Source organism: Marmota flaviventris, chromosome 12, assembly GCF_047511675.1.
Source record: "Marmota flaviventris isolate mMarFla1 chromosome 12, mMarFla1.hap1, whole genome shotgun sequence".
NCBI lineage: Eukaryota > Metazoa > Chordata > Mammalia > Rodentia > Sciuridae > Marmota > Marmota flaviventris.
The window spans coordinates 55,660,757-55,673,849 of NC_092509.1; the positions used below are offsets into that span (position 1 = coordinate 55,660,757).

At 35.1% G+C, this 13,093-nt stretch overlaps 1 protein-coding gene and 1 pseudogene across 1 annotated transcript in view; one reads left to right on the forward strand and one right to left on the reverse strand.

The window, feature by feature from the left end:
• Positions 1–13,093, reverse strand: part of Smyd3 (SET and MYND domain containing 3) — a 699,549-nt gene that overhangs the window by 569,089 nt on the left and 117,367 nt on the right. The gene's annotated exons all lie outside the window — the stretch shown is intronic.
• LOC114087166 (SS18-like protein 2 pseudogene) lies at positions 2,349–2,576 on the forward strand (annotated as a pseudogene).

A 13,093-nucleotide genomic window follows, 5' to 3' on the forward strand; every position in this document is an offset into this window, starting at 1 on the left:
GAAGCTCAAATCTCAGCTGAATAAAATAGCAATATGGAAAGTTATTTTCAGTTCCTCAAAGTACACAACAGGTATATAAGAGATCATCATTCAGTCCAATCCCAGAAAGACCCCTACACACAATCCCAGTCATTAGTCTTCTCATTCCACTCATCTTTCCTCTGGCCCTTGTGCGTGTGTATTCCTGTCTGGTTAATCTATCAAAGTTAAGAAAATCCTGCTTCTTTTCCTAGGCCAGAGGAAATTTCAACACCTCTTCTTCTCTTGCCCTGTCACATGTTACAAGCTTGCTACCTTTACTCTCGTGTTGGTATCTACAAAACATAAAAAGGAAAGCAAAAGACATAGCAGAAAAATCCATGGTCCAGGGAAAGATAAAAGCATTAAACAAAGTTAAATGATCTGGAATTGCGGGTAGGACTGATGTTGGAAAGTAAACATGTGGGAGTGCCTGCAGGCATTCAATAGGATAACCCGATAAAGAAGGTGATGTCAAAAAGAGATGAATGGAAAGCATACGATGTGCTTTCACTATATAGGTATCTCAAATAATGCATTTTCTTCTGGGTAAAATAGAAAATAAAATATATCTATTTGGACCAATATTATACTATGGATCCCTGAAAGATAATAATCTTCCTGATGTCTTTTTTCTCTCAGGCTAGATAATGTGTGTTTTCATCTTTCTCTCAGGTCAGGTCTCATAACCTTCCAAGTTCATGCCATATATAAGTTGAGAAATGAATTTAGAAAAATGAATCCCTGTAATGTTCTAGGCAAATATAAGCATTACAGAAAGAAAATAAAACTGAAGAACAAAATAATACTACACTTAATGTAGTCTTTTACATGTGTGTGTGTGTGTGTGTGTATGTGTATATCAATAAAAACAATCACCAATTTCTGTCATTAAGAAACCATGGTGGAGCTGGGATTGTGGCTCAGCCGTAGAGTGCTTGCCTAGCATATGCGAGGAGCTGGGTTCGATCCTCAGCACCACATAAAAATAAATTAGCAAATAAATAAAATAAAGGTAAAAAAAGAAACCATGGTTTAGAAAATAAATTAAAATTTAAAACATGTTTTAAAAGTTCAGTAATAGAAGACTAAATCAGGTAACTGACATTCCCAGGTATTAGCTGTTAAAAGATATTATTTGTAGTAACTATATAAAGCTCATTTTCTTTCCCACCAAAGAAATAATTCAGTTGTGGGACATTATACACTTTTGCCCATGACACAGGATGATTAAAACCTGATGAAATTTCTAATAAAAAATATTTCATTTACTCATTTAAAAAAGTAAATAAGATTCTGCAGGGCAAAGCTTAGGTATTTTCTGTCTTGGCATTTTATTAGATAAAATCTTACAAGGCTATGTTTCTTTCGTGTGCTCAAATATTGAAAATTTATCCTTTCTCTTCAAAAATGCCTTTCAAAATGAATTTAAGAGGTTAATTATTTAAATTCTGTGTATAAACACAATACCTAAAGTTTACAAAATGATCACAGTAAACAAGAACCAAAAAAACATTTGAGGCAGAGAATCACAGTTTACAAATTCCTTGAATGTTTCCATTTATTCTTATTATTTAAAACTCACCGGGTACTATAAGCCTTAAAGCATTTTATTTTTTAAAGAAGTATTTGATAAATATTAAGAGGTTAATGCCTTACTGGAATTGTTTTCATTTCAAATTTTTGTATATTGAATTAAGTCATGTTCCTTGGAAAGAAAGGAGCTAGCCTCAATACTTAAATACTGGAAATGTTTTCCTTAATGGAAAAGAAAAAGAACAACCTGAGTAAAAAGATTCAATAGAGAACTCTGCACAAATAACAAGCCCCTCCTAACAGAATACAGTATTGTCCTTAAAAAGAAATGAAATAAGACATGGACCAGTAGATAAAAGACTTGAGTAGAACTGTGCTTCCCAAATTACTTGAGAAACTTATTAAAAACACAGATTCTAATTCAGTAGATCTAGAGTGGGGCTTTTCTGTATTTCAAATAAGTTTCCTGGTGATACTGATGCCTCTTGTCCATGGATCACATTTTGCAAAGCAAGGCAGAAGAATATGTGCATCTTTTCGAGGGGTACTAAAGTCCAGTGCCTAAAGACTACCAGTTAGGTTTATAAGCTTGCTGCAAAAAAGAAAAGTGCGCACCATGGGAAACTGGGCATTTCCATAAGAGAGAGTGAACTTGCCTTTGGGCTTGTGCACGTGCTATGTTATAAGACGGGTAAAGAAAATGGAAGTACTGCCTTCAGCGCAGAGATAGCATTTGTCTGGATGCATAATGGGCATCTTTTTCCAAGGCAGGGTGCCAACCCAGTCCCCCAGCGATGTCCATGGCCTTAGTACCTAACTGGATGAGGGGCAAGACAGAAGTCAATCAAGAGACTATCCAGCAGTTCCTGGAGGAGAATGACCAGCTGATCCGCTGTATCGAGGACTATCAGAACAAGGGTCAAGCAAACGTATGTCCAGTACCAGCATGTGTTACATAGAAATCTCATTTAGCTACCATCGCAGATGCCAGCCCTTCCAGTACTTCAAAAGCAATGGAATGATCTTTCAGTTGTAAGGAATAATTGAATGTAATCCATTTCCTATAAAATAGAGACAAGATCTTTACACCAACTCAACTGCTGAAAACATGAAATTTCTGTTGTTCTTTTTAAAATGTGGAAATGTGCAGAAAGCTACTAGCTTAATTATATTCTCAATGTAAATATTTATTTTAATAATTAACCAGATTCCCCAGAAAGTAGACCCCACGTGTCCTCTTCCCTGAAATGGGAGTATGTTTGGATAATAAAGACATCATGGGTATCTTTAAGACAACTCTTTAGTTTCAGCCAGAAGAGGAAACTGAGTAGGTGTTAGAGGATCAGCAGGAATTGCTGAGACTTCTGACTGAGCCTTTGCCAAATGGATACAGTATCTGTGGGCTCCCATCTAGTTTGTAAATGTGTTCCCCTTGAAGGCTTTTCTCTTCTTGGGTTACTTTTAAATAAAGCTTGCTTTTCCACAAAAGAACAATATGAAGGTAGAGATGTTTCCATGTAACAAGTGTTATATTTGGTTCTCTCAAAAATTGTAAGGACTTAATAACCATAAGGTATATAACAATACTACTGTTATGTGTTGTCAATAAAATTAATAGTGATTCTTCAGTTATTGTCTAGTATTATCTGATAATAAATGATGTGTAATTTTCTTTATCACAAAAAAATAAAAGAAAATGGAAGTTCTCTGGATTTATTGTCATTAAGAAACCAAAGATTATTTGTTAAATGGACATTTTAATCATTTTTATCTAGGAGGCAAAAGAAATAAAGAGGTGCTAGAGTTGATAAAGAAGCAATGATGGCACACCTTGCAGTTCCAGCTACTTGGAAGGTTGAGGCAGGAGGCTCCCTTGAATCTAAGGAGTTCAAAGCCAGCCTGAGTTCCAGAAATATAGTGGGACTACTATCTTAAAAAAAAAAAAAAAAAAAAAAAAGCAAGGCAATTGTCATTCACTTGTATTCCTAAGCAGGCCACATAAGAGCTGAAACTGACCCAGGAACAACAAATACTGTCTCCTACCCCATGCTCACTACCAACAATAGGTTGAATTGGTGAAACAGTGGGAACACCTGACCACATTATTACAAAGGTCCCCATTCTCCTTCTGTATGATGCGAATACCATATACTCTAATGGTCTGGCATCAAAAAGACCAACCACTTTGTGGACAGACATGAAAGTAGAGCTGTACAATGAGAAGAGTCTTTCAGGTATGAACCAGAAAATTTATATCCTCTCAAGGCACTAACTATGCATGGATGGCATATGACTCTCAAGGACCCAGAAGGAAAGCAGAAGAGAGCAGAGCAAGTACACTGGCTTATACACAGCTACAAGCAGTGCTCAGAAGTGACCCATGAACCCTTTCAGCAATTAGAAGCAGCCTTTACATGAAAAGAATTCTTTGAACAAATATCCACATATACTGTAAACATTGTATAAGACAATCTGTTGCAACATATGGTATAGAGTACAAGCTTCACATTCAACAGTGAGAATCCTGGCTTCACATATACTGTCAGGATAATTTAGTTAACTTTTCTGGCCCCAGACTCCTTTTCTGGAATATGCAGGCAATATATCGAACTGCATTTTAAAGAGTAAAGGAAATAACATATGTAAAACATTTAATGCGTAAGTGGCCCCACAAATGGTCCTCTATAAATTTGAGACAATTCTTATTATTTTTCCAACATATTCTCAATAGCACTTAAAGTTAACATATTACTAAACCAGATCCAAAATGCCAGTTTAACATTTATTCATTTAACATATATGCTACTGTGGACCAGGCACTGTATTTAAAAAGAAATGCAATGTTTTAAAAGGTACCTGACTTCCTAGAGTTTACAGTCTATCATAAAGAAAAACAATCTGACAATTAAAAGTTTTGAATGTTACCAGAAGACAGAGCAGAGAGACTGAAGGAAAAGCAGAAGTGTGGGACAAGGAAGCCTCCATGGAGGAGGAAAAGACGAAGGAAAAGTCAGAGTTCTGGAGAGTTCTAGTCTGGCTGTGAAGAGGGCAATCATTCATTGCTATATGTGACAAGGGTAAAACTGGATAAAGTGATATTAAAAATAACATTTCAGAACACAGGAACAGAAACAGACAATAAATTGAATAGCATTTCTTCTTGAAAATGAGTTAGAGGTTGAGATAAAAACAGTAGAAGTCTCTGCGCAGCCTTCTTGCCATGGGCTGCTTACAGCCTACACTGCCTCCATTTGGGATGTAAACTGCACTTTAACAAGTTTGGGGCTGTCCACAAAGGCCAGTATCTTTACTACTAAAAGGGATAGACCTGATTTGGGGTGAGGAGCAATACTTAGGTCTTTTCCAGCTGAAATAGCAAATAGGTTGGAGACAAACAGTGAAAAACTGTCTTTTTTTTTTTTTTCTTTTTCTTTTTTTTTTTTTTTTTGGTACTGGGGGTTGAATCCAGGGGCACTTTTTATTTTTTATTTTGAGTCAGGCACTTACTTAGTTGCTTCAGGCCTCACTAAATTGCCAAGGCAGGCCTCAAACTCCAGTCACTGGGATTACAGTCATGTACCAACACACCAAAAAAGAACAAATGGGGGGAAAAAAAACCAGTATCTTTTCTACCCTAAGGTTACGGTTCAAGCTAGTGTAAGTAGCATATAAGCAAAAAATTAAATGAAAAGATACTAGAAATGAGACAATCACAGAAAGAGCCAAAATATTCTTGGCTAAAAAAATGAGAAGCTAGGTTCAGTGGTAGGTGACAATAGTCCTAGGTATTTGGGAAGTTGGAAGAGGATCACATGAGCCCAGGAGGTAGAGGTCAGCCTGAGAAACAGAATGAGACCCTGTCTTTAAAAATAATATTGTCAAAATGGCCACACTACCAAAAATGCTATACAGATTTAATGCACTTCCTATTAAAATTCTAATGACATTCTTCATAGAAATAGAAAAAGCAGTCATAAAATTCATTTAGAAAAATGAGAGACCCAGAATAGCCAAAGTAATCCTTAGCAAGAAAAGTGAAGCAGGAGGCATCACAATACCAGACTTTAAATTATACTACAGAATTATAGTAACAAAAACAGCATAGTATTGGCACCAAAACAGGCATGAAGACCAATGGAATAGAAGACTCAAGAGGCAAACCAATGTGAATATAGTTGCCGCATACTAGAAAAGGGCATCAAAAATATATATTGGAGAAAAGATAGCCTCTTCAACAAACAGCACTGAGAAAACTGGAAATCCACAGGTAGCAGAATGAAATTTAATGCCTAACTCTTACCCTGCACAAGTCAACTCAAAGTGGATCAAAGACCTAGGCGTTGGACTGAAAACCCTGAACCTACAAGAAGAAAATGAAGGCCCAACACTCCAACATGTCAGCTTAGGAACTGACTTCCTCCACAAGACTCCTAAAGCACAAGAAGTAAACCACTCCTCCATATATACCCAAAAAGTTAAAATCAGCATACAAAAATTAATAAATGAGATAGTATCAAACTAAAAACATTCTGCACAGCAAAGGAAACAAATAATGTGAACAGAGAGCCTACATAATACAGAATATTTGCCACCTGTACCTCACATAAGGCATTAATTTCCAGGATATATAAAGAACTCAAAAAGCTTAACACACACACATACACACACACACACAATAAACAAATAAATAAATAAATCGGCAAAGGAACTAAACATCTCAAAAGAAGAAACACAAGCAATCAACAAATATATGAAAAATGTTCAACATCTCTAGCAATTAGAGAAATGCAAATTAAAACTACACTGAGATTTCAGAATAGCAATTATCAAGAATACAAGGAAGCCAGGGGAGATGGCACACATCTGTAATCCCAGCGGCTCCAGAGGCTGAGGCAGGAAGATCATGAGTTCAAAGCTAGCCTCAGCAACTTAGCAACACACTAAGCAACTCAGTGAGACCCTGTATCCCAATAAAATATTTTAAAAAGGACTGGGGATATGGCTTAGTGATTGAGTGCTCCTGAATTCAATCCCTGGTACAAAAAAAAAAAAAAATACAAGGAACAATAAATGTTGGTGAGGATGTGGGGGGAAAGGTGCACTCTCATACATTGTTGGTGGAACTACAAGTTAGTGCAACTGCTCTGGAATGCAGTATGGAGATTCTTCAACAAACTACGAATGGAACCATCATTTGATCCAGTTATCCCACTCCTCCATATATATCCAAAGGAATTAAAATCAGCATACTACAGTGATGGAGCCTCATCAATGTTTATATTAGCACCATTCATAATAGTTAATCCATGGAACCCATCAACAAATGAATAGATAAAGAAATTGTGATTTATACACCCAATGGAATACTACTCACCCATAAAGAAGAAAGTAAATTTGCCAGTAAATAAATAAATCTGGAAACTATCATGCTAAGTGAAATGAGCCAATCCTCGCCCAAAAAAACAAAGGTCAGATGTTCTCTCTGATATGTGGATGGTAACCCACAACAAGGGACAGGGAAGAATAGAAGCTTAGGATTAGACAAAGGGGAATGAAAGAAAAGCAGGAGAGATAGAAACAGGAAAGAAAGTAGAAAAAAATCTACTATAACTTTCCTATGTACATATATGAATATATCACAATGAATTTCAATATCATGTACATCCATAAGACTGGGATACTAATGAGAATAGGATATATTCCATGTTTGTACAAACATATTAAAATAGTTTCTACTGTCACGTATAATTAAAGAGAACAAATTAAAACACTGCAAAAAAAAAAACAAACCACAAAACAGAACTGAGAACATGTAAGTAAGCAGGAAACCCAAGAGAGCCTGACAATGTAAAATCCAAGTCTTGAGAACTGGCTTTAACTTTTAAAAGTGTTCTCTCACCCATACAGAGATCCACTGGCAGAGGGTGGAAGACTTAGGGTATCAAAGTACCCACACTCAAAACATTAGGTCATCACTTAGTGATACAGGCTTAGAGGAGACACCTAAAAAGCCAATTTAAAAACCACAACAACAACAACAAAAGAGGTCTTTGGACATTAATTAACAAAAACCATATACCCCACCATCCTTCCCTGCCTAGAAAAGCATCTTCTGCATGACTCATCTCCTTGAATATGCATAACAGAGGCAGAGTATCCCAGGCCATGTTAGGTCCTAGAAAGAGAGAATTTCTACTTGAGAGGAAGTCAGGGATGCATGGTGCCTCCTTTTCACATGGGATTCCCTCCCCACACTTTGACTTTCACTCTAACTGCTCCAATTGCAATCATAGTTCAAGCAAGGCATCAAAGCAAAAACAACAACAAAAATAAATCACATAAAAATAAAACAAACAAAAATAAACCCAGGACTGCTAAAAATATATTATCAAAGTTGTCCACCTGCTATCCAAAATATTATGAAGCATAAAAAGAAACAAAATTATGATGTTTACATAGGAAAAAAGAAATAGTTAAGTACAAACTCTGGGAGACACAGATGTAGCAATAGAGTAAATATTATAAATGATGATGTTTAAAGAATTCACAAAATATATTTGGGAAGCTAAAAGGAATTATGATGACAATTACTCAAAGGGAACCTCAAGAGAAAAAAAATACTATTTTTTTAAAATAAATTCTAGAATACGAAAGTACAATAACCAAAATGAAAAACTTATTACATAGGCTCAAAAATAGATTGAATAATAGAAGACAGAACTGCTAATTTGAGAACAGATGAAAATTATCTAATATTAGAAGCAGAGAAAGAGCTGGAGGCAGTGGCACATGCTTATAATCCCAGCAGCTCAAGAGGCTGAGGCAGGAAGATCATGAGTTCAAAGCCAGCCTCAGCAAAAGTGAGGCACTAAGCAATTCAGTGAGACCCTATCTCTAAATAAAATATAAAAATAGGGCTAGGGATGTGGCTCAGTGGACAAGTGGCTCTGAGTTCAATTCTGGTTCCCCCCCAAAAAAAAGAGAGAGAGAAAGAAAAAAGAAAAATTGAAAAGCCTCACAGGTATGTATAACAACATCAAGTTACCAATACATTTATCATGAGAATTCCAGAAGGAAAATAGAAAAAGAATATTTTCAGATGACCTACAACTTCTCAAGTTTGCTGAAAAGATTAGTACAAAGAAGCTCAATGAAGCCCATGTAAGAGAAACATGTAAGATAAACAGAAGGAGAATCATTCCTAGATATATCATAGTCCAACTGTTGAAATCAGAGACAAAGACAAAAAAAAAAAAAAATCTTGAAAGCAATAAGACCAAAATGACTACATACACGGGGGAACAAAAATACAACTAATAACTGACTTCTCAGCAGAAACCAAGGTGGACAAGAAAGGTGGAAAAATGACATATTCTGCCGGAGTCCGGCTGCAGTAAAATAACCGGGGGGTGACGAACAACTTGTGTACGTTGATACAGCAGGAGTGGGAGCCCTTTATTGTAGGACAACAGAGGTACCCACATTTTACACAGCTTATTTAAATTAGCATAAACTAGATACATCAGTCAACCAATAAGGAATCTCCACACTTAATGGCTACATCAGTCAACCAATAAGGAATCTCCACACTTAATGGCTCGCTGGTGTTACTTCACAAACCACTCCCTCTGGCATTTTGCCAGGCATCATCCAGACTTGTTTACAGACTCTAACATTTCTCTGGCAAAATGCCAGGAGCCATCCTGACTTGTTTACAGACTCTAACAATATTCAAAATGCTGAAAGAAAAAAGAAAAAGTATCAATCAATAATTCTATACGCAGTGAGACTATTCCAACTTGGCATAAACAAAAACGTGGGAGAATTCATTGCAACTAGACCAAGACCACATTAAACAAGACATATAGGAAGTCTAATAACATAGTTAATGAGTACAGTTCACATAGTAACAACACCATAGGAATAAAGAATACAGGAAATTATTTATAGGTAAAAGTTATGCATGTATACACACATATAAGCTTCTTTTAATTCATGTCTTTAAAAATCCTAAGGTCAAAGTAAAATATGTACTGTAAGGTTAAAAACATACATATATGTAGACTTTATGATAAAAATAGCAGAAAGAGTGAGGATGGAGCAATATGGGAGCAAAGTTGCTATATTTTACCAGGATAAGTTACTGCTAAACTGTAACAGGTTGTGATGTGTTCAAGATGCATGTTGTGATCCTTATTAAAGAAGTTCAGCCGAGGCTGGGGATGTGGCTCAAGCGGTATAGCAAGCTCACCTGGCATGTGCCAGGTGCTGGTTTCAATCCTCAGCACCACATAAAAATAAAATAAAAGATGTTGTGTCCACCGAAAACTAAAATTCTCTCTCTCTTAAAAAAAAAAAAAAGTTCAGCCAACATAAATATAATAAAAACTACAAATGTAAGACATATATGTAATTTTAATTTTTTGACTTATTTTTAAAGTTGTTTTGAAACATGAAAATTTAATATTTTATTTAAATCTAATATATGCAAAATATTATAAGAATAAAAATACATATTATTAATGAGATATTTGACATTCTGTAGTTCATACTAAATCTTCGAAACATGGTTTGTATTTCACTTTAGCAAAAATTAAATTACACTAGCCACATTTCAAGTGCATAACAGTTTCATATAGCTAGTGACTACTATATTGAGCAGTGTAGTTCTAGAGCAACCACTAAAAGAAATTTTTAAAAGATAACTAGAAAAAAACACAACAAATGAATTTAAATGATACAATCCAAACAACATTTGTTTAACACAAAAGGTAGTAACTGAGGAACAGAGGAAGGAAAAAAAGATAGAAATGAAACATAGAAAACAAAAAAGGTAGACATAAAACCAACCATATAAAAAATTATATTAAATGTGAGTGGACCAACCATTCAAAATCAAAAGGGATAAATTGTCAGACTGGAGTTAAAAAGCAAGATCCAAGGGGGGATAGTAGAGGATAGGAAAGGCAGCAGAATACAACAGACACTAGTATGGCAATATGTAAATCAATGGATGTGTAACTGATGTGATTCTGCAATCTGTATACGGGGTAAAAATGGGAGTTTATAACCCACTTGAATCAAAGTGTGAAATATGATATATCAAGAACTATGTAATGTTTTGAACAACCAACAATAAAAATTAAAAAATAAATAAATAAATAAAAAGCAAGATCCAACTATATTCTGTCTACATGAAGATACACTCTAGATTGAAAGATACAAACAGGTTGAAAACAAAACAAGACAGTAACCACAGAGTGCTTCATGCCAGGCATGATGGTACATGACTGTAATCCTAGCTTCTACAGAAGCTGAGGCAGGAAGATCCCAAGTTCAAGGCAACCTCAGCAACTTAGCAAGGCCCTCAGCAATTTTGTGAGACTCTATGTCAAAATTAAATTAAAGTGCGTGGAAGTGTGGATCATTGGTTAAGTGTCCTTAGTTTAACCCAAAAACACCAACAAAAAAAAAAAAGACTTAAAGACAGTAATATTTACTAGAGACAAAGAAGAACATTTGATTATAAAAGGGAGGACATTACATAATGGAAGAAAGAATCCTCTGAGCATTAACAGTCCAAAAGTAAGAGAGGTACTTCTGTGTAGTGCTGCTCCCCTCTGGCTGATGCTACTCCAATACTCCAATACACAGGGCAGCAGTCCTATGATTCTCATCTTACCCTAAAGATGCAGTTATTGAAAAATGTGTTTAAACAAACCCAGAACACTAATATTTGCATGAGAAACTTTAACTTATTCTTCAGGTAGTCTACAAAACCTTTTATGAATATTTCATCTATATTATTAATTTATCATTTCTGCCTCCAGACTACTGGGGGTATGTAGGGGGAGGGTCCTTTTGTTGTTGTTGTTGTTTTTATTCTTTTATATTTTCAGGTATTCAATAAATGCTTGGAACAAATGAACAATTGAATATATGCAGCAAAGACCAGGGATGGCAGAATTGGGAATACAAAGTTAAATTTTAGTTTTAAATTTCAGAGAAATTAAGGGAAATAAAGAGAAATTAGGTTACTAGGAAGCACTAAATTAATAAAGAACTGCTATAATAGCAACAATAATAACAAACATAAATGTGCAGTTACTGTGTGCTAGGCAATGCTCAAAGCATTTTACATATATTCATTCTTTTAATCTTCATAATTCCATTAGGAAAGTACTCACTTTGCTAACATTTTAAGTTGGTAAACTGCTTTAAAAAAAAAGTCATTTAAGACTACAGACTTAAGATAGACAAATGGCCAATAAGCATGTAAAAGATGCTCAATATCAGTAATCATTAGAGAAATATAAATCAAAACTACAAAACTATACCACTTCAAACACACTAGGAGAGCTATAATAAAAAATGATAATAACAACAAGTATTGGCAAGGATGAGAAGAAACTAGAATCCTCATACATTGTTTCCATTGCATATTCTTGCCAGCAATGTGGCAATTCCTCAAAATGTTAAACAATGAGTTATCATATAATCAAGCAGGGTGGGAATGACAGCCAATGGGAGAGAATGTTTCAAAATTGGTGATAGCTGCACAATTCTGAGGCTGTACTAAAATATAACAAATAATAGAATTAAAATGAGTGAATTATATGACTATCTCAATGTAAAATTTAACTAAGTTTTAAAAATAAGAAAATTGTCCATTATGAATGGACACTTCTGAATGGCAAAAGCAGAATTAGTAACCAGGCAACCTGATTCTGTACTCTGGATTCATATTACATCACAAAATTAGTAAGAGAAGCACCATAATTAGCTCATCTTCAAAAAGGACTTCATCTAAATATCTAAATTAAGGCAATAAATTTTAATAAGCATGTTTCTATTTCTGTATTTTAAAAGCTAAGTACATAAGAAGAAAATTATGATAGTAAAGAAATTTCAAAGGAACAGTTATTTATTTCTGAGCTACTTTCTATACTTTGGTAACACCCTATAGTAAAAATTGAAAAGGTCTACTAGTGGCGGAAAATAAGGAGTTTTCTATGTGGATTCTGTTTTACTTATCTTCATTTTTATTGCACAGAAATAGAAAGCAAGGAAAATCTGATAAGTTACAATACATCTCCCCAGTGCCATACAGTAATAAATAACTTGACCTATGTTCTTCAGGAAGGGATCACATTCATGAGCAAAAAATACATGTTTTATCATTCTTATTACATATTTACCTAAAATATTAGACAACTAACGCACATAGCATAAGTATGTGACACATGTAACTGATGAGACCAAAGATCTCCAACACATCTAAACCTGCACGAATATTGATTTTCTTGGCCAGGAGCAGTAGTACACACCTTGTAATCTCAGTGGCTCAGGAGGCTGAGACAAGAGATAGAGAGTTCAACTCCAGCCTCAGCAACAGCAAGGCGCTAAGCAATTCAGCAAGACCCTGTCTCTAAATAAAAAATATAAAATAGGGCTAGGCATGTGGCTCAGTGACTGAGTGCCCTTAGTTCAATCCCTGGTCTTCCCCCGTATTGCCCCCAAAAAAGACTGATTTTCTTAA